Raw genomic sequence first — 21,942 nt, 5'->3', positions numbered from 1 at the left:
ATTAATCTCTGCCCTCTGTTGTCCACTTCCTTGATGGAAGAAGCTGACCTTGAAAATGCTCTTGCTGCTTTAAATGCTTGAAAATATTTGCCTTAACTGCTGGGGGGTGGGGGGGGAGTATAGAACAGATACAATTATGTTGGTATCACTGGGATACTCAGGAGGTCTAATTTGGGTTGGCGTATTTGAGACCAACTTTGGAGATTCCTCAGGAGAGCTGTCCTTTTTGTAAAGATGGGAAGAAGAAGAAGAGAAATGTTTTTTGGCAGAATGTCATGTCTTTGTAGTGTTTCCTTTCCAAAGTTCTCATGATGTAGGGTGGACCTTGGGAGAAGTGGTAGGTTGAGACTTCTGCTGTTTCAGCTAAAATGGGACAATTGTGGGACACAAGATTCCTGAGGGTGATGGGAACTGGTGGAGGAAGTCCTTTGCTGGGTAAGAGGCAGCCCTTTCCTCTAAGGCCAGAGAGGGAGCACAAGCTACGAGGCAGGAAGCAACACCAGTGGTCGCCAGCTTTCCTGAGAGACCTGTTAGGCCCAGGTCAAGGCAGGGGGACCCGGAGGAGGAAAAGTGCATTGGCTTCTATGAGGAGATCCAGCAAAAAACACAGGAGGAAGGGATCATAGGTGGAGATGCCCGCTTGTATGAAGGAGGGTACAGTCCCAGAGGATTGGCTGGGAGCAGATGGCTTGGGATGGTGAAGGCTCTCAGGAAAGAGTCTGGCATAGCTGCTGGAGAGAAGAGGAAGGCTGCAAAAGCAGCAGCGAGCAGGAAATCTGCTAAAAATGTGCTAATCCAGAAGCGCTTCTGAAGAACCAGGATAAAAGAAAAGTGTCCCAGGTATTCGGCGGGGTGAGCGTGTTTGTCAGCGCAGCCTGCCCTCCCCACTTGCCCATCTCCCTAGCACTCCCCACTAGGTGCCAGTATAGGAGCACACCACTGCACATCCGCTTCGAGGAGGGAGAAAAAGGCAGGGTTGAGACCTTTCAAACGTACATGTGCTTGAAAATGTGTTTTCAAATAGACATGTGTTTGTAGTGTTCTCAGGTTTTACTTAATTTTGAATATACACCGTGCATGGGATCGCCAGTAGTGTCTAAACCTATCTCCACAGGTACTCTTGCTATTAAAATGTTAGGTGGACCAGGACAGAGGGCGCACAGCTGCTGCAGCCTTTGAGTGGTCTCCACTGGCCCTGGGCAATGCCAGCCCCAAATGGGTTGACATGGACAGAGCCTGTCCACTTCCATCCAGCTGGGAAACAACCACATCACTTGATGGAACTTACTGCTAGAAGAATATTTAATCGTCAAATCAAGAGTTTTATCAGAAAAAAAAAAAAAAACAAACCACGTTTGGAATCCTTTTTTTTTTTTCTTTAAACCACCTGACAACACTCATTGCTAAACTCCTACTGATTATAAATAATTTTATAAACTGCTTTTGCTCTTCACTGTAGATGCTTTTGCAGTAGAAAGCAGGATGACACTTGGATGGAGGATGCCTGGTGGGTACCTGACTGAGCCTCAGAACTGAGCCACAAGATCACAAAACACATTGCCAGTACATTTCAAGTCTTTCTGGAAGAAAAGTTGCTCCATAACCTGCAGACCACCTCTGCCTGCACTCTGCACTGCAGATTTAGTTATAAAATTAAGTGAATAAACAGTGAATAAAGTAATTAGCAAAACAATTTTTTATTACAGACCACTATGGGAACAAACAGTTTGTTGAAGCTCTGATGCCTGTCAAGTTTTAAATCTTCTTTCTGAGAAGAGATTAAGTTGCTTTGGTTTCTCTGTTAGCCATGCCAAAATAAATAGAATGTGCTCAATTGAAGAGAATAAATACTTGAATATAATGAAAAATCAATAGTACCCTTGTTAGTGCGTAGCAGGTATACAGATCTAATCTGACAGGCTGTAATGAAAGTGTAAACTGAATGCTCACATACATGTATTAGTAATGTCAAGATGAAATGTTAGCCTAAATCTTATCAATTCAGTTTATAGGACAGGGAGGAATTACTGAAGTAATTTTATCCGAACAGTCCCCACATGCCACCCCATTTTGGAAAGGGTAGCTCTCAATGGAGTGTGTATTTGTGTGTGTTCAAAAATGTTCAGATTTCAGGTACCCTTCTTCATTGCCATGAAGCTTTTAGTATTGCCTCAACCTGTCAGCTTCTCCAGTTGGGAAGAAATACTAACAACAAACCTATTTTCATGGAGAAGTTTAAAGGAGTCTTTCATTCTTGGCCTGATAGCATTATTCCCATGGGCAGAGGACAAAGAAATATACAGCTAAGGAACAATTTCACATAAAAATTACATCCCTTCGTCCAAAAGCCCTGCTATGTGTCATGCTGTTATGGAGCACATACAGGAACTGCCTCTGCCCTTTTGTACAGAGCTGGCCTTTAGGCTCCATGCAGTCTGCATCCACCGGCCCCACTCATCTAAGAGAACTATGAATTTAAAGAGATTCCAAGCTTTCATTTTCCAAATGTGTGTATTTCTAGTCCTTTTCCATAGCAAATGGAAATATCTTAGGAATGGCAATTTTTTTTTCTTTTGTTAGAATTAAAAACAAGCAAACAAATGAACAAACAAACAGAGTAAAATACAGTCCTCCACAACTACAACATGGGTAAGGAAGGATGTAGTGACAGAAGAAAGGGGACAAGGCTTGCTTTGGTAAGTCTGACCTGCCATCCAGCAGCTCAGGAATCCTCCAGCAGTAGTCACTACAACCTGGTTTGGGGGAAAGTACAAGATGAACATAGTTTCACTCCTCCACCTGTTTAAACTAAGGAAATAGACTGCAAGACTGCAAATATTCAAAGAATCTGTCCTATTATTTTTGGACCAGCATCCTCTGTGACGTGTGTAAGTCATCAGAACAAAAGGAATCCAGTGACAATTATTTTCAGCAATGGAAAGAAATCACCAGGAGATTTGGTTTGGCAGGAGTCACAAGGACGGACAGGACCTTATTTTTGAGAATGTAGGCTGTGTCATCATGCACTCTCCTCTGGCAGTCATGGCAGAGGCTGGGTTGTCACCTGGGTAGAGGCTGTGCAATGTATTGTGTCGAGGAAGAGAGAGAGACAGAGAGACTTGAATTTGTCATGTCCATTCACAAGATGCTTCTCTGAGTTGTCCAGCATGAGCCAGTGGACCTTGTGTTTCCTCTGTTTTCTCATCAACATAAAGCTGATGAGGGCCTGAATGCTGCTGAGGGTGCTGTTGGTGAGGAGCTGAGTTCTCCCAAGGTCTCTCTGTTATGTAGGGAGCATGGAAATGGCTGCACCATCCCTTGGCTCTGGGCAGGACAGCTCTTTTCCTGTGCCTCTTGGGAAAGGGTGACTCTGGCTCATCAGTGCTTTAATCAGCTTGGAGCCAGCACTGGCAAACTTCAGAGAGCCCTGGATTACCTGTGAAGGTGCAGATAACATTGCTTAACTGCAGACACTTATTTGGTGACTAATTTAGGAGAACTATTGTCCCTGATTAAAGAGGGTTTTTCTTCTAAGAATCCCTATCTCATCATGACAGAGATTTAAGTTATATGGATGCTTTCTCTCTTGATTACTCAAGGAACATAAGAACTGTCACAATCACAATGGTCTCCTCTTCTAGATCTCCACCAAAGTGAGGGCTTACAGGACATACTTCCCACTTTGTAAACAGGACAGGAAATTTTCTGAACATTTTGTATCCAGGCTTACCTGATCTGGAGCCCCTTCTTTTTCTTTCAGTGAAGCTTAGCAAACTATTATTCTTAATTGTAGCAATTATTTCCCAACAGAGGACTGCTTTGAGTGCCAGGGAGTCATCCTGTTTGCAAAGGGGATGACTAGGTTATTGGAGGCTATTGAGCTCTCCAGCCCCACTTTGTGGAAACAAAAAGTGCTATGGGTGCAGCTTACCTCTAACTGCTGCTGATACATGGAAGCACCCAAGTGGGATGTGAATATTAATACTGCCACACCCATTGCTGTTTGGTATGAATAGCACTGCCTTTGCCACCTTTTCCATCTCCTTTGGTGTTTCCTCCCTTTCTTGGGAACATGCTTGGCTCTTTGTGGCTGACTAGATTCTGCACTCCTGGAGTGGGCCAGGCACAGGCTGTCCCTCTAATCCACTCTTGGGAAATGGCATTACCCTTTGTGTGTGTGTGTGAGCACTCGAGCCTGGAATTCTCATAGACTAGAAAATGGGTTAAATCAATTAGAGAAACACAAACTGCAATTGGTTTTGCATGAATCTATTTGCAAGATAAGAATTATCTTCACTCCTCCCCCGTGAACAATAACTGACAACATTACACTCCTTCTCAAATGCTTTTTGATAGGTTAATGGGCCCACATTGAGAGCATATAATTGCAGCAGTTTTGGTTCAAGAGCTGATGTGATGGATTACATCCCTCTTGATGCTTGGGGTTGGGATACAATGCAGAGTGGCTGCCTGGACCCTCTGGTGCCAGAGGGCTTAACAAGGTATTGACAGGGCTGTGCATATTAAATCCAGATCAACCTTCTGAATGAACACAGGCACATCTGAACTTACATGGCTGGAAATCTCCTTCCATAGTCTTAAAGGAGTTATTTTTAGTAAAAGTTGTTGAAAAAAAAGAAAGAAAAAAAGCCCATACCCTTACTGCTGAGATATGAGCTGAAGGAAACTCTCCTGTCAGATCTGTTTCATATATGTTACAAGAACAGCAAAACAGAAAAGTTCAGCAGGGTATTTCTTTTTTTTATTATTTTTTTTCCTTAAATTTCTTTTAAATTTATGGGGTCTGACAAACCAGTCTGGAGGGTGCCAAGTCCAGGGGAGTCTAAAGGTATCCTTCAACACTGGGTGATAGCTGCTGATTAGTTTTAGTGGGAATGGTTTCCTGATGCTCTGCAAATGAAAATTAACAAACTCTGGAGCTTCTTGGAAAAAATAATGTAGCAGTATTTCTTGCTTCAGAGGTCCATGCCGGGAAGTGCCGCTTTCCTAGACTCAGCTTGGGTAGCTTCACTGGATAGTACCACACGCACTGACTCTTTCCTTTGGAATGAGCCAGGATCTTCCCAGAGCCAGGCACGAAGCAAGGTGGAGTGGATAGTACTTCCTCCTACTTGCGCAGCTGCCAATTTCAAAAGAAATCATCTTTCTTTTCTTTTCAGTATTTGTAAACTCTGATTTTTAAATGCACTGTAAAGTTAAAAGCTCATAAATAAGAGTACCTAAGACAGTCTTTCATCTTGCAAGCTCACATGGAGCACTTTTGTCCTTTAAGAGGCCTGATACACATTCTACTTCTCCTGGTACCAAGTTCCCCAAATCTGTCAGCAAATCTTTCATTCCTGTCTAACTTCTTCCTATATGGCCCTTCAAGAACACACTGGAGAATTTGATGCAAGTCCAGCTTGCATAAAAAGAATTGTTTTGGAGTTTTGCAATAGGTGTTCAGTGATAGTCTCTCATTTCATGAGCTCACCATGAAACTTGGCATGCTCGTCTTTTTGTGTCAAAGAGATTCCTATTGGAACCAGGTAAATTTTCTAATGATATCCTTCTCTACCCTTTCCTACTGAATTAAAGTCTTGATTCAGAGAGCCTGATACGTTTTGCAAACTTGTGTCCATTACAGTAACTTTTCTTACTTACTCTTGTCAAGAGTAAGTACAGCTCACATCTTCCTTAAGGTCCTCTCTAGGAGCTGACAGAAGCAGGGTAAAGACTTCAAGAAACCTAGTGCAGTTAAGGTTTTCAGAATATCGTTCTATTCTTCATCCCAGTCCAGTTGCCCTGACTCTTGGTGGTTTTGGGACAGGCAGTTGTCTCTTGACACATCTTCAAGGCCTCCTTGTATTCCATACCAGAAGACCAAAATTCAGAATTATTCATAAAATTAAATTGGTGTTTTTCAGTTATTTCTAATGTGCAAAAATAGTGAGATGTTGAGATGGAAAATGTGCTGGGGCCTTGCAGTGTGCTAGCCCAAACCATGATACTGTTCATGGCTCATGAACACACAGGAGTGCTTTAGGACAAAAGGAAAACCAATTTCAGAAAAGGGAAGACACTGAAACCACTTGTTTCTGGGTTCAAAACCCTAAATTATCAACAGTACCCCTGAAAATTTATTTTCAGAAGTTGTGAATCAGTTTTCCAGTTGAAACATAAAAAGTAGTGCAAGATGATCTCTCCTCCTCCCCCCCCGAATTTCCTTTAATGTGGGTAGTTTAAATATCTGTTCATCTAGTGAGACTTCCTAGCTTAGAAAATCCTGGAGAATTCATACTGGAGAGAGCCATGCCACTTGTTGCTCTCTACTATTTCTGTGAGTAGTCAACATCAGGAAATTCTGGAAATGTTTATGTAAATTTTGTTTCAGTTCTGCATGATCCTTCTCCATGCAGACCTTCTGAAACTAACAAGTTTCTCTGCTGTCTAACCTGTTCTGCTGCTGCTTGCTATCTCCAAAGTCATACTTGATGAAATTTGACATGCTGCAGCTATGTCAGGTGCATGAAGCAGGTTAGTGCAAGGGTTTGTTTGGCTATTTGCACCAACATTAAGGGATGCAAGTCCTCTCTGGAGAACATGGGAGATGGGCCTCTGCAACAGAGAGTCCTTGATCTTGCTCAGATGAAATAAGATAGTCTTACTTTCTGTTTTGTTTGAAGAAATTAAATACTCCTTTTTTTACTCATAGCCAGAAATAGGCAATAATTGTTCTTACTGTTCAGGCTTCATGGTTCAGATGTACACACTGCATGTGCTTGAGTTTGATGCATTAACAACACTCTCCTTAACATGACATTGTGCGCCTCCTCATCTTGTGGAGTAGGAGATGTGAGGCTATTTTCATAGATAAAGTACTTTATTTTAGATAACTAATTAAAAATCAGCTTTTTGGGAAAACTCTGCCTTGCTTTCCATGTTAAAGCCAGAGGCCCCCTCCACAATCTTGTATTCTCTACTGTGTTTTACTGTATTTTGATTAAAAACTCTGTTTGTCACCTAAGAGCTTGCTTCTCTTTCAGTTCTGGTAACCGTAAGCTGGCAGGATGTTCTTACTAGGTCTTTGATTCTGCATCTAAAGAAAGCAGAGGTGAAAAAGGGCCATTGCTCTGGAGATTTTAGTGTTTGTTGAGTTAAACATTGCTGAGCAGTCTAGCATCCCCACCCTTGTCATGAATGAATCTGGAAGGAATGAGTTTGAAGTCTTGCTCCGGTTGACTATAAACCTTTATTATATGTGGGATGTTCCTTGTGGAGGGAGGGAGGCAGTTGCCTCCCAGAAGAAATAAGAATTCATCAGCTTACTCACTGCCCTGCTGAGCAGGGTGTGATGGGAGTAATTCAGGGTGCCTGGCACCTGCTGGAGCAGGGAGGCTGGCTGGCAACCATGAACCTGCAATCAACCTTGATGCCTGCCCTCAGTGCAGACTGTAAATAACAAAGGCATTTATTTTATTTCTTCAGTGGGGATAGGAACAGTGGTGAGAGTAAACAGAAGAAATTAACACCACCATGTTGCTGAAAGCAGGTGGTGGTAAGCCCTCGGCTGTCACCACAGCCAGTCTCTTTCAGAGCTTTTTGTAACAATTTCAACTCAAGGAAAATTGGTTTACGTCTTCTCCCCTTACCTCATCTTCACTATAAGAAGCAATGAGCACATGAGAAAATCTTTACATTAAGAAAAAATGAAGCAGAAAATTGCAGAGACTGATGATAACCACTTAAATTATATTAACTGACAAAGACCACTTCTTGCTCCTCCCTTTCCATTCTTAGCCCCCTATCACAGCTATATCAAGGGATACAACCATGGATATTTTCATGATTTCATTGAAATTTTTCTTTAACTCAAACTTTGTTTTTATGACATGCTCCTGTAACTGATGTTTTCTTCCCAGTTAAATCCACTAGCCAGGATCCATAGTGCCTTTTTTTTCATCTGTAAAGGGTGTGTATTTGAGCTATTGGCAAATAATCCTCAGTCAGGTTGTTACTGACTACAAAAGGCTGTCATAAAATGCTCACCCGAATCACCCATCCAGTGTCAGCACTGCAGTTGGAAAGTCCTGGTCCTTATGGATATTATGGGAGTTTCACAGCTTCAAGACAGAGGGCAAGAGGGGCTGTGACAGTGTTGCTGTTCCTGGTGCCTAGAGAGATTTCATCACCTGGTCATTCTGGGCTGAATACCCCTCATCTTTTCTGGAAAAGTAACTTGGGTAATTTTTTTAACTTTGCATGGCCAGTGATTAGAAATCCCAGGTGCTAGGGATGCAGCTAAGGAGTGAAGGCCACTGACTTTGGAATTGCTGGACCACAGAAACATGGGCTGCAGGCTCAGACTCTATTGACTGTACCAACAATTTCAAACTGCTTTTGAGCTTTATTTTCCAGAGCACTGTAACATTTCCAACAATGAATTTAGTTCAAAGCTATTAGATGGACAAAGGAGGAAAGCCTTTACCTCTGAGGCTGTTAATTTCATATTTTTATATGCTGTAGATTGTTTCTCAGTAGACAGACACAGAACTGTAAATCATCCCGTACAACTGTCCAGGTGCCAACAGACTATCTGACAGCTAAATGACACGTGACAGCTGGAGGACAGTGCCCAAAGTCAGAAAATTAAGCCTTCAATTAACAGGAGTCACTTTCCTGGGATTAGATTTTGAAAAGCTGTGGTTTGCATCCTACTGCTTAGTTGCCTGGGTGTGCCCTGCACTTCAAGCTAAGCTCTTCAGGTGAAATGCTTCTGCTCCTACAGTGTTTGGAGTTTGTACCTTCAACTGCAGTAAAATGCATGATTCATGTTACAATTTAAAAAAAAAAAAAACCCAAACATCAAGGAAATATATATAAAATGTGAGTAATGGTAGAATTCACTTTTACAAGTACTTTTATGGAGAAGTGTTTATCCTGCCATAAAAGAGAGGTGCTAGGTGGGTGTACAATGAATTCTCAATTATTCACAAGCAGTTTATCCAGGTTGTGGATTAACTGTGCTGCAGAGGCCCTGACACTAAGCTGGCACTATGTAAGGGGGTCCATCTGTGCTCATGTGCTCAAGCACAGTGTTCCAGGATCCAGTCCAAAGCTTTAGTGAACTGTGTGTGGCAACACCTAAGTACCCCCTGGCTCCAGCAAAATTTATCCTTGTGGCTGCAGTGCTGCAAACATACTTTGGGTTGCACATTAGCTAATACACCCTCTTGGAGCGGAGTGCAGAAATACCTGAGAGATTGTGCAAACGGCAGGTTGTATCTAGCAAATCCAGGTCTGAATTGGAGCTAATAAGTCTGGCTAAACTTACATTGACTCTTTCTGGAGTCAATCACAAAGCTGACCAGTCTTCACTTTCAATATGTGCAACGTGCTTAAAGACATACAGGCTGTGTCAGAACTGTTCTCAGGAGTGACTCTGCACTTCCAGCTCTGGATGCCTCCCAGAGTTTGTCCTAAGCACCTATTGAGTTGAAACCTGGAAATGTAGCAGTCCCTTTCTCCTTCTCATCTTTTCCTCTGGCCCTGCTTCCCAGGTGGGGTCCAGTAACAACACAAAAAGCTCTAACTGCGACACCACAGCAATTAGAACTATGCTGGATACACAGTGGATGACATGGTGCAGTTTAAATGTGCTTATCACATAAACACAGCTCTTGGGAAGTGACCATCTAGAGCCAGTGTCATCCATTCTGCCAACACAATCCAGCATATACCACCATGAAATGAAGTCCATGAATTTGGGAAAGTCCATGAGTGTGGGAGGATTTTACCCAGCAGTTTGCTAAAGCTAAAAACATTTCTGTTTTTCTAACTGCCTTAACTTAGCACTTTTCCACCTTTCATGCTGAAATTCCCCCTCTTTATATGGTAATGAAGGAAGTGAATACATCATAAAAATCTCAGAAGGGAAGAAGTCACAGATGAGTCACAGAAAGTATTGATAAGATCACTGAATGAAGCTGACCTATAGCTTTCAACCTTCCTGTTTTTCTATGCCCACTGCTCTTGCAGCTTCACAGAACCAGTTGCCTCTCCTTGGTGTTTAGAGGGGGACCAGAGGCATTTCTTCACCTCCCTGTAGCAAGGACATATGCCAGAGTCACAGAATCCCTTCCTTGCCATGCCAGCATGTCACAAAGTCTTTAGCACCTATAACAGCCTCTGAAAATTCTCAGAGCTACTTATAGCAGCAACCAAAATGCCTTATCACACTCCTGCCTTGGTGACAAATTAAAACTGCAATTTGATTATTAATATCTTTCCAAATAAAGGGCTGGATCTCACTGCCCCTGCTGCTGATTGCAAAACTTGACTTGACTTCAGTGGAAGCAGATCTGGCCTCAAGGGTATATTTAGAGAAAGCAAGTAGCAGCTATTTTCCTAGTGTTTATTTTACATTTCAGGTTGAGGCATTTGCAAATGTGGTTTCTGCTGGACTTTGTATAGCTGGGGTTGTGATTAACAATAATAACAGGCGAAGCTGTGACTTTGCCCCAGCCCCGGAACAAGAGGCCGCCTTGTCCCCAGAGTCATGCAGAAGGCACACGGTGACTCACGCCCTCGTAATCCCTTTGCTGGGTTTCCCCTCACTCCACAGGAAAGGAACTTTTTTCTCCTTCTATACTTGGCGCAGCCCATGGTCCCAGCCATGCTTGTCCCATAGCTGTGAAGCATCTTGGGAGTGTGACTGCACTGGAACCCACAGGTCAGGGTGTTTAGCAGCTAAGGGAAGGTAAGCAAGGCTATCCAGTGGGAAACAAGGCTCTGTTTTATTCTGCCTTGAGCACAAACCAAACATGCATCATGGTGTAAGGCATTGGGATAAGAGCTCCATAATGCCACAGCCTTTGGCACAGCTCTCCATAAAACCAGTGGCTTCAAGGTGCTCTGTGATTTCCATCCAATCCCTTAGTTTCCAGGTTCTGTATATTAGTCAACTCAAAACACAAGGTGTTTCTGGGCCTTTTTTCTGTGGCAGCCTCATGCATCAACTTAATTAATTAATTAATTAAGATATCTCCTTCCTTGCAGAGGTAGCATCCTCAGGTGATGCTGTCCAATGGATCTTAGCACATACAAGTGTTGGCTTCCTGTGAGATTATGGCTCTGGAGCACTCACGCAGGGGCAATCTGGAGAGTATCGGTGTGAGACTAGTGATGGTTGTGAGAGGCTTGGAAAATTGGATATCTGTCAAGGCAGCCTGGCTTTGTCACTCCTTTGTGTCATGTTCAGAGCATCTGAACTTATGGTTGTTTGGACAACAGATAAAATGGAGTTTCTTGGACTGTTTTGTTTTTTTTTTTCCCCAGGCAAGTTATTTCTCCTTTTTCATACCTTCCATTGCTTATCAGCTCCACTTTTGTTTCTGATAGATTCAATTCACATTTAGGAAGCTGCCTTTGCAGTTGAATTGGATTCCTTATAAAGCTCCATAACAAATGTGTTAATGGATAGCTAGATTTGGGGGACACCTGTATTTTGCTCACAATGAAGTTCCACCTTTTCTCACCAAAATGTTCATGGGCTAGTTGAGTGCCACAACCTTGAAGGACCAGCCACATGCAGGTCCTTTGCCATACAAACCCTTGCTTCAAGATGGCACAGCATTTTGAGGAAATTAGCTTCTCTCATGACTGAAGACCAATCAAGACTGGAGCAAAATCTAATCAAAGATATGGCTTCTTTGGGAAATGGTCAGCTGTTGTCCCTTGGGATAAAAATTTTGACTGTTTTGACCATTTAGGTTTAGATTATTGGAATTCTTCCTCAAATAAAGCTCTTAACATCACATCATTCAGAAGTTATGCCTCTACTGTTGTTAGCCAGCAGGAAAACTAGCTGTTAGGAAACCTAACCTGTGGGACAGAGGATATCTGTACCCTGCAGTCACAGCAGTGACTGCTGTTGCATCTGTATACCTGAGATAGCTGCATAGCCCTGAAACTGCAGTGCTTTTTGACACCTCCATGCAGGAGGCAAAAATACATCTCATGTGTCTAGCAAATCCCTCACTGCCTGCTAACCCTATTCCTCTGTTTCAAGTAAGCAAAACTACCTCACTGACCAGGTGTGTGCATGGTTCCTGTGCTGGGGGTCTGTGCCACAGCTCAGCAGCAGGTACCTGGTGATTGTGGTTTCAGTACAAAAGGTTCACCTGCTAGCACAGGACATGGTCATCTTTTCTCAGCCATGTCACAAGGGCACACTTCTTTAATTTTCTCTCCAGAAGAGGTAATAATGTGCATAATTGGGAAAATATTCATAATCTAAATCCTTAGGACTAACTAATTCAGTGTAGTAGATCATACAGACACACTTCAAAAGTCCTGAAACATCACTTTTGTGGGAATTGACTGGGGGATTCTTCTTGTGCCCGCACCCTGAGTAAGTATGGGCTTTTTTCCATCCAGAAAATTTGTCCATGTGTCCTGTCAAAACTAGGACTAGATTGCAAGTAAGAAAATTCCCAAGGTTTGTGATTAAACCTCATGGGAAGCCAATGCTTCTACAAATTCAAATAATTTCTGAGGAAAAACATAAGTCTTCTATAAATGTCCTCGAAGTCCACAAATTCAAAGTGACTTTGTGTGAAACCATTTCACCCTTCAGGCATTCTTGGCTGCTTGTTTTGCTCAGTCTGCTTCTTCCCTGATGCAAAAGCAGTTCCTATGTGCCCAACAGGAGCTGAGGGGTGGCTGTGGAGGGGCTGCAGCAGCTCCACACTGCACTGTGGGAGCCACCCCACCTCCGCTGCTGAGGGCAGTGTTGGCTCACAGCGCACGTTATCGTCTTGCGGAGCTCCTTCTCCCAGCCCATAAACAATTTTGTTTTTGTTTAAAGACTTTCCCACACGAGTGTCTGCCAAGTTCAGAGGACTGCTCTTTGAGACTGCTCTTGAATTTTTTTGGAAATGGAGATGAGATTATATAATAAATTCAGTTAGTCTCAGTGAGGCAGTTGGGAGATGCTGTTTGAGACTATAAAGTAACAGTCAACGGAATTAAGAAAAACAAAAGAATCCATAGTGTAAGTGGGGAAGGGACTCAATTTGCAATTTAGTAAGTTTAATTTGGAAGCAGATTCACAGGCAAATCATTTACACAGTAAACCTGAATAGATTGATTTCTCTTACAATAAACAGCATGTCTTTTTTTAATATACAGCTTGTTGTACACCTTGTTGCATACATATGGACTCAATGATCTCAGAGATCTTTTCAGCCTAAAGAATTCTATGATACAGTGGTTTTCAAGTAACAATCAACTGGTGATTTAAAGAATTATCACTGGTCTTACTGCTGGGACAATATCGAAATTCTTGTTGTTTGACAAGTGTCTGTGGGCACTTTTTGTTCAGCTCAGGTCTTGCTCTTCTAAATAATTAAACACCCCAAAGGCAACACTTACAAATAATAATGCAAGAGAAAGACTCCTTTTTAAATTTAAATTTTAACTCAGTAACCCAGCATTTCCAGAGAAACTGAAATTTAAAAGCACTGTGGAGTCAAGGAACTGGTCTGGCACTGGACTTCAGGGAGGCATGCTGGAGGGGCTGGACACCCACTGTGGCTTCTCTCGGTGTTTCTGGTGGAATTGATGCAGTTGGCCAAACTAGCATTTTCTCATGGAAATGCTGCTGGCAGTGAGGCTGAAATGGGAGGGAGAGCTATCAAAACTTCATCCCTGAGAGAGAGGGAACTGCTCGTGTACTCATCATCTCTAATCCTCCTGAGTAATGGCTGTTGTGGTCAGTGAGGGCAGGTATTGCTCTGCAGAGGGAGAAACTATGACAAAATGTACAGACAGCACCAAACCTGTAACACTGCTTGGGTATCATCCTGTCTCCTTTTCCTTGGTATCTTTCTTATCTTTTTGTGCTGCCTTCGTGTTTCTCACATAGCCAGTTCAACCTCTCCTCTGAAAATAAAATGGAGAATTAGTAAAACAGCAGTAGCAGTGATGAGAGGGGTCAAGTCTTAGGACATTTGAGATGGTACCATAATAATTTCATTTTTTTATTGTATTTATTTATACAATTTAAAAAATAAAATTATCATTATGCTACCATCTAAAATATCCACTGGAAGATAAATTCATCTTATGTTTTGAGAATTGAATAACTCTATTTGTGTACTGAACAAGGAAATACATCAGTTTTGCCGTTGTCTCATAGTTAATTATTTCTTAAAACAGAACTTGATTCTGACTGCAGAAACTTTAGGGGCTTTGGGAGCTAAAAAACCTTGAAAATCCCCAATTAATAGACCATAAAACAAATGTGTAGTTCAAGATTTTAGAGAGATTATTTCAACTTTTCTATTCTTTCTGTGTAACCAACTTTGTTTTATTTTATGTAAGGTTTTTAATTCATACTGCTGGACCAGGCTACAACTGTTTATGGCATGTTTCTTTAATTATTTAGGGTTTTTTCCATTACATTATAGTTTTTTCCATATAAAGTTTAAAAAAAAAACAAAACTGCAGTATTCTGAAAGATAAAAATGAAGAACCTGTTTATTATCATGGAATTATAAAATCATAGAATATGCTGACCTGGAAGAGACCCATCAGGATTATAGAGACCAACTGCTGTCCCTTCACAGGACACCCCAAAAATCTTACTATGTGCCTGAGAGTGTTGTCAAAATGCTTCTTGAACTCTGTCAGTTTTGGTGCTGTGACCACTTCTCTGGGGAGCCTGTTCAGTGCTCAACCACCCTCTGGGTGAAGAGCCTTTTCCTGATACCCAGCCTAAACCTGCCCTGACTCAACTGCATGCCATTTCCTCAAGTTCCATCACTGGTCACAAGGGTGAAGAGATCAGTACCTGTCCCTCCACTTCCCCTCATGAGGGGAAAACCACAATGAGGTCTCCCCTTGGTACATGAAATGCCCTTTAACTTAGGCATTAAGTTAAATGCCTAAGTAGCTTAGCTGAAGAGGTGGTTTAGCCTGAATGTGACAGTGACACTTGCTCTTCTTATCTACCAGAAAAACCTCCAAACCCCAAAAACCCCAAAAACCCTAAAACAAAACAAAACAAAAAAATAATCACCCCTAAAAAGCCAGGAAGGGCAAGGAAGGTAATCCAGCTAAGAGGAAGGTGCCATACCATCCCTGTAGCAAATTGTGTCTCCTCAGACCTCCTTCCCCCCAGGGTAATGCTGGGTCTCACCTCTTTCACAGCTAAATATCCCAACTCCAGAGCATGCCAGCTCTGAAACCTCATACTAAAGCATAAAGAAACTTTATGTTCTCCTTCAAGCATCTCTAATCCCATCTGTAGGAGATTTCAGCCACTCTACCTGCCTCTCCTGACTCACCACTGGGCTCCCATCCAGGAAATGGGATTTTATGCCCAGGCTAGGGTAAAGCCAGAAGCTGTCGTAGCCTGTGGATGCTGGTGCAGGATGTGTCCAAGTCCTTGTGCTCTTGCCAGTCTTCATCCCCTTGCCTGCAGACCACCTGCCACCAGGCCCAGATACACCAATCCTCAGGTAGGGGCATCTCACATCTGAAAAGTGAGAAAAAAAGCTCCTGAGAAATCTCAGAGGATTTATACAATTACATCCCTCAGGATGTGGCTTGATTACTCAGGAGGCGACTTTACTTTTTTTTCTGAGTCAGTAATGAACAAGTAATTGGTCTGGCACATCACTCGGAGGGACTGTGGTGCTCTGGTGCTGCCTTTTGCAAGAGCCTTAAGTCAGACCTGTATTTTCCCAGCCAAAACCAGTCTGGTCCTCAGAAATGTAGTGAGCAGCAAATGCAGCCAGCCGTGCTTATCTCCCACAGTTTTGCCTGGTTGTGCTTGGTTGTGTCACCAAGCATTTGAACCAGGGTTACAGATTTAATTTGGGAGCTCAGTGTCCCTGTGCTATATAGTCTAGAGCTATCTCTTATGCATGTCTTGAAAATGCCTTAAATCAGTCATCTTCTGTGAGACTCTTAGGTAGGGACTCATACCAGATGAAAGAAAAAAACAAGGTTTAGTGTTATGGAGAATGTCTGCCATTCTATTAAAAACTTAGGAAAAACTTCTGATCTGTCACTACATGGAGGAGGAGGAAAATACTTTTCCTAGTTATTAGAAATTTGTATGATTAGTATGATTTATACCAAATGGTCAAGGTGAGTACCTGTGATTATACCCTTTTGTAATGATGCACTTCTGCATCCTTTAGATGCATTTATTTATCTGGTGACTGCTAAAAAAATGCATAGAAAATCTGACAAGCAAGATAGGCAATGAACTCCTTTCTCCTTTTGCTCTTTGTTTGTGTGGTTAGAGAAAGTATTTTAGAGCATCTGTTTCCCAAATTACAAACCAATCTGGTCCAGTTGTAAAAATTTACAGTTATGCATTGACCCCTGGAATCAGAACTAATGAAAGTTCACACAATAATATGATCAAAACCAGCCCCAATTAGTAACACTGTTGCTTTTCTCAGAATGGTTGCTCCAAGAAAACAAAACCTTTATGTTCATGCCCTAGTTTCTTCTGGACCCTATACAACAGCAATGTTCAGAAGAGCCTTTTAAAGATCAGTCTTGCTTCCTAAACAGCACTCATGCTGCAGACACCCACAGACAGAACCAGACAATACTGCAGTGTCATGAAAAGGCACTTCCAGAGGAATTTACATCCTCACACTTTTAGCCGCCCCCGGAATTTATTAGTTAACAGATCACTGCTTCCTGTTTCTGGAAGTCTTGGTCTTTTGATCATGCCACCATGTTCCTGAAATGCGCAAGAAAATGGAGGCTCTGGATGCCTGTTTCGTTTGATGAGCACAACAGTCCTGAAACAATCCAAACCATGCATCATTTTTGGCCTGCTCACAGTGAAGCAGGCTTGTTGTTTAATCATTACTTGCACCAGATATCAGAACACCAGGTTTACCTCTGAGAGCCCTGCAATTTACCTTCAGAAATGCTATGATGGAAGTCAAAGGGGCTGATGCCAATCCTCATGTTCTGCTGACATTGTGGTCCCCTGGGTCCATTGAATGACACAGAGTTACTTGTGATCAGTATGAACAAAAAATGAGGGATGCACCTTTGCTCTGACTAGAAGCTGTTAGCTAAAGCAAAATTGGAACTACGCTTAGGCTAGTAACAGTGCCAAAGCTGGGTGTCTTACACAGGAACTTCGTTCTGAGAAAAAAAGGATTTAGATAGTAGTAAGTATTCATTGATTAAAAGGTTGATTGATTGATTGATTCATTCCTTCATTCATTAGAAAATTGATTTGAGAGCAGCCCTGGGGATGCTGGTGGGTGAAACATCAGACACAAGCCAGCAATATGCACACAGAACCCAGCAGGGCAACCACATCCTGGGCTGCACTAAAGCAGTGTGGCCAAGAGGTTAAGGGAGGAGATTCTGCCTCTCTGCTCTGCCCTGGTGAGACCCCAACTGGAGTGATGCATCCAGATCTGGGGTCCATGGTACAGGAAAGACATGGATCTTTTGGATGGGTCCAGAGGAGGACAATGAAGATGATCAGAGGGAGGGAGCAGCTCTCCTGTGAAGAGAGGCTGAGACAGATGGGTTGCTCACCTGGAGAGAAGGCATTGGTGAGACCTTAGAGCAACCTTTCAGTACTTAAAGGGGGTTTGTAAGAAAGATGGGGACAAAGTAGGTATCAGAGCTCTTAGTAACAGGACAAGGGGCAACAGTTTTAAACTGAAAGATGGTAGGTTTAGATTGGATATAAAGAAGAGATTTTTTTATGATGAAGGTGGTGAGACACTGGAATGTGTCTCCCAGAGAAGCTGTCAATATCCCATCACCATTCAAAGTCAGGCTGAATGGGGTTTTGAGCAACTGGATCCAGTGAAAGATGGTCCTGGTCCATGGCAGAGGAGTTGGACTAGATAATATCTGAAAGTCCTCCCAACCCAAGGTGTTTTATGGTTCTATAATTTGAAGTATCCTTCTCCCTCGGCTTGTTCACTTGTTGAAGATGCAACTCATGGCCCCATGAGCCAGAGAAGTGGGTATTATAGATATGGTTGCTGAAGAGCTCCCCAGATGATTCTGAGTTCTTGAAATATTGAGAAGAATCAAGATTGAAAAAAAAAAAAAAACCATCTTGTTTCTCTTGAGGAGTTCTACAGATCTTGAGAATTGCCAAAAAAAGAGGGAAAACTTGCCAATGTAATAAATGTCTTTCTAATATGCTGTGACCCAGACTGTGCTCTTGCATCACAATCCCTGTAAGAACACAAAAATCTGCAATTCCTTCTAAAACCCAGCACTGTCACAGTGTTGTCAACAAGATTTCTCCTCAGCATTTGTATGTTTTTGTATTTGCTTAATACAAAAAAATTGCTAGGGGAGCTTGAATATGGAATGAAAGTAGGAATAAGCATTACTGTAGTTTGATTGCTGGAGCTTTTTGAAAAAATACTATTTTGTATATCAGGACATATTCCTGGTTTTTACAGTGATACCTAGGTATTTTCAGAATTGTTTCCAAGATTTTTCATGTGCAGTGTAACTTTTTATTTGCTTTTCTATCCAATTTCCACTGAATGGAAGTTTTTCACATACTGCTGCCTCTCCTCCACTCCACCCCTCCAGTTCATGAGCAAGTTTACTGAACTCCCCAGCAGCTCATGTTTATTTTCTTATCTTATGTTAGAGTGCAAAATTAAAACACTTGATTTGTCCTTGGCAAGTTCAAATGCATATTATTTCTATAGCACTGTAGGGCTCTGAAGCTCTTTGTGAACAAAAATAAACTGAAATACTGTAGCATGGGGCAATGCATCGCCAGACCTTGCAGGCGTTCAGACTGGGCACAATGGAGCACACAGAGCCATTCCTTGCTTAGCTAATTCCACTGGATGCTTTGTGGGTGCATGCCCTGCTCCTCACACCTGGTGTGTCCAACCAGGATGTTTCACTGGAAAGACATTAGAGCCATTGTGCTGTGTGGGCATGGCCCCTGGTGACAATTTCACAGAGCACCTTGGTGCCAGGTGGATTTCTGGCACCAGGTCACACAAAAGTCACCAGCCAAGTTTTACGACACCTCAGCTGGGTATTGCTAGCAGTCATCTTGCAGTACCATTGACCTCCAGGTGGAAAAACTGCCTTTATTCACCTCTGCAGGGTATTTTTTGCAGTCTCCATGGAACACCAGGTAGCTCTACCTGTATTTATAGCTGAGGCAAATAGCACTAGGGCAGCGCACCCGACAATGATTCATCATGGTCATAATAAAGCTGTAATACGTTATTTAAAATGCTGTTAAATGTTTTTTAAATGTTCTATATCAGTTAAAGTTAAAATCTAAATCAATGAGATTAAAATCTAATTAGTTATTAGTAAAAAGATTAGTTACTTAAAGTTAGTTAAAATATAGTTATTAGTTAAAAGATTAGTTAATTAGATAAAATTGAATTAGTTATTAGTTAAAATCTAAATCAATCAGAAAAAATCTTTATCAATACAATTGTAATTAATTTTAATGTTAAATTTCAGCTAAAAGCACATGTTCAACAGGGTCTTTCCTAGTTTGTTGACAGAGAAAAAATTTCTTGTCACTGTTGAATTTGAGGTGGGAATAGTATAGTAAACTGTAAGTTTTAAGAAACTGAGTAGTAGTAAGTAAAACTTGAATGTTTCGACATTTCTTTACGCAAAATTCTCTAGAGTATGTGCACACATACTTGTGAATGTCTCAGTGCAAAGTATTTCTCATAAAAATAGTCACTACCCTTAGTGACTTTCTCATAAAAATAGTCACTACACTAGCCTCTTGTCCAGTATTACCCCTTTATCAATGCCTACCGTTTCCTGAAAAATAAGCACCATTTCCAAAGCATCAAGTCTAGATCAAGATAGAGCAATTTCTTGAAGGTGGAGGGTAAAGTCAAGCATTTTAAAGCTGAAGTACTACTGTGAATGAAATTCTTTTCCATTTTTCCCCTTTGCTATGTCAGATGAGGGTTATATTTATGAACAAGTAATTTGCCATCAGTTGTTGCAGTTTGCCCTGTTGTTTGATGCTATAAACTTTAGCACATCCACAATCAGATTGTTCCAGTTTTAAACCTATCATAAAAACATTCAGACTGCTTTGCCTGAGACGTGGAAGAAGTATTCAGTCACTTAAATATCTCTCCATTCCCTCCAAATATTTAAAAGTGCAAGTGGGAAATGCTCACCTAATATACAAAAGCAGTGTCCAATAGCTGGAAAAGAAGATCCTTTCAACTGCAGGTTATAAAGATGGTTATCTCTGGGAGAGCATTCCTCATCTTTTCCATATGTTTGAAATAAACTGTCTTCTGTGATTCTGAAGTTCTTTTGGCAGGAGAGGAAAAGTGTTGAAATACTATGTTTCACAATTTTCCAGACCAAATAGTAACTTATCTAAACGATACATTACTGTATTTTGCAGCACATAAGCTCACCAGCTCTCTGCAAGTCGATAATCCTTTTCATTTTTCATTACTTGATAGCTAGAGAGGTATCTTGCAGAGTTATCGTAGGCATTATCAGTGCAAACAGTGATATGAAGCCAAGGACCTTTGTGATCATAGCATGTTTTCTGCTTGTATGGGATATTTTAATGCAGTCTCAGTGCCTCATTGAAAGCAGTCCAGCAGACAAGAGATTATTTCCCCTAACTGTTTAGTGAGCAACAGCTATTTGAAACATTTGACATTACAATGGCGGAGAGTCATTGGCCACAAACTAAAATCTGTTCTCTTTATCAAAGATTTAGTTTTTATATTATTTGAAAAAAGCAATACAGTTGGCAGCATTTGGTTTTGGCAACACACAGAAGCTTTTGTCCTACAAAGTTATGTGATTTTAGCTCTGAGTGAATCTTGGGAAATCACATCATCTCATTTTCACCATTTCTTTGTGCACAAATCTTACAGCATGTACACAAAAGCTCATGAACCACTGAATACAAAATATTCCTCAAAAGAATAAAATGTTCACAATCAATTTACCTCCTGAAGTCAGCATGGTAGAATTCTGCTATAAATTTCTTGCTTTCTTAGCAGGCATCCTCTTGTTTTCTGTAACTTCATGTGTTTTAACAATGAAAAACATTTCAAGAGCTTTGTGCTTAGAAGCTGTGTTAGATCTTTTTTATGATTCACACTCTTTGCACTCTGTCTTGCCGTGAGCAATTCAGAAACTTCTGCGTAAGTGACCATGAGTTGTCTGACACTTACTGCCTTCTTCCCTCCTGTCTGCTCCAAACAAGATCATTTCTACACTTATTTAGTAAAGCTGACAATCCTATTTTTAATTTTTTTTTTCTTTTGAGGGAGGGGTTTTCTTGACATTTTAATAGAAGAGCACCAGTTTAGTTGTTGTTACAGTCCAGACCCATGGAGTGGTGTAATTTGAGCAAATAAAAGTATATAAGTATACTCATACTAGCCTTTAAATCACAATGATTTTGTCAGTTTCAAAACATCGTGTACTAGACTGACTGATCCCACAGGCTGCATACAGTACAGGCAGTATTTGATCCAGGACATGTATTTAAGATAAAATCACTATACATACCAAAATTATTTTTATTCTGATTCACTGTAGCAGCAGCTCTTTTTGTAGGTAGATGACTTTGGAAATTATTTTTAAGCTCCTTCTTTCTTTTCAGCCACTATGGAAATGATGGTTTTGCAAACTTAAACAAAATTTAGCAGCCTTTGTCATTAGAAGAGTTGCATAAGTGTATTATATTATTTAAAATGAGGAATGCAAGACTTCATCTGAAAAAGAGCGTGTGGAAAGATCTGGGGAGGTTCCCACAATGGGATCTTAATTTATGAGGGACTCATCAGAGGACCTGTCTCTAAGTGAAGTGCCGGTGGAAGAGGTTATGGGCTCCATATGCACAACGAGCAATGCCAAGTTGTCGGGACCAGACGGTAT

The sequence above is a fragment of the Vidua macroura genome, chromosome 1, assembly GCF_024509145.1.
Source record: "Vidua macroura isolate BioBank_ID:100142 chromosome 1, ASM2450914v1, whole genome shotgun sequence".
Lineage (NCBI taxonomy): Eukaryota > Metazoa > Chordata > Aves > Passeriformes > Viduidae > Vidua > Vidua macroura.
Note: the sequence above shows the minus strand (reverse complement) of the source record.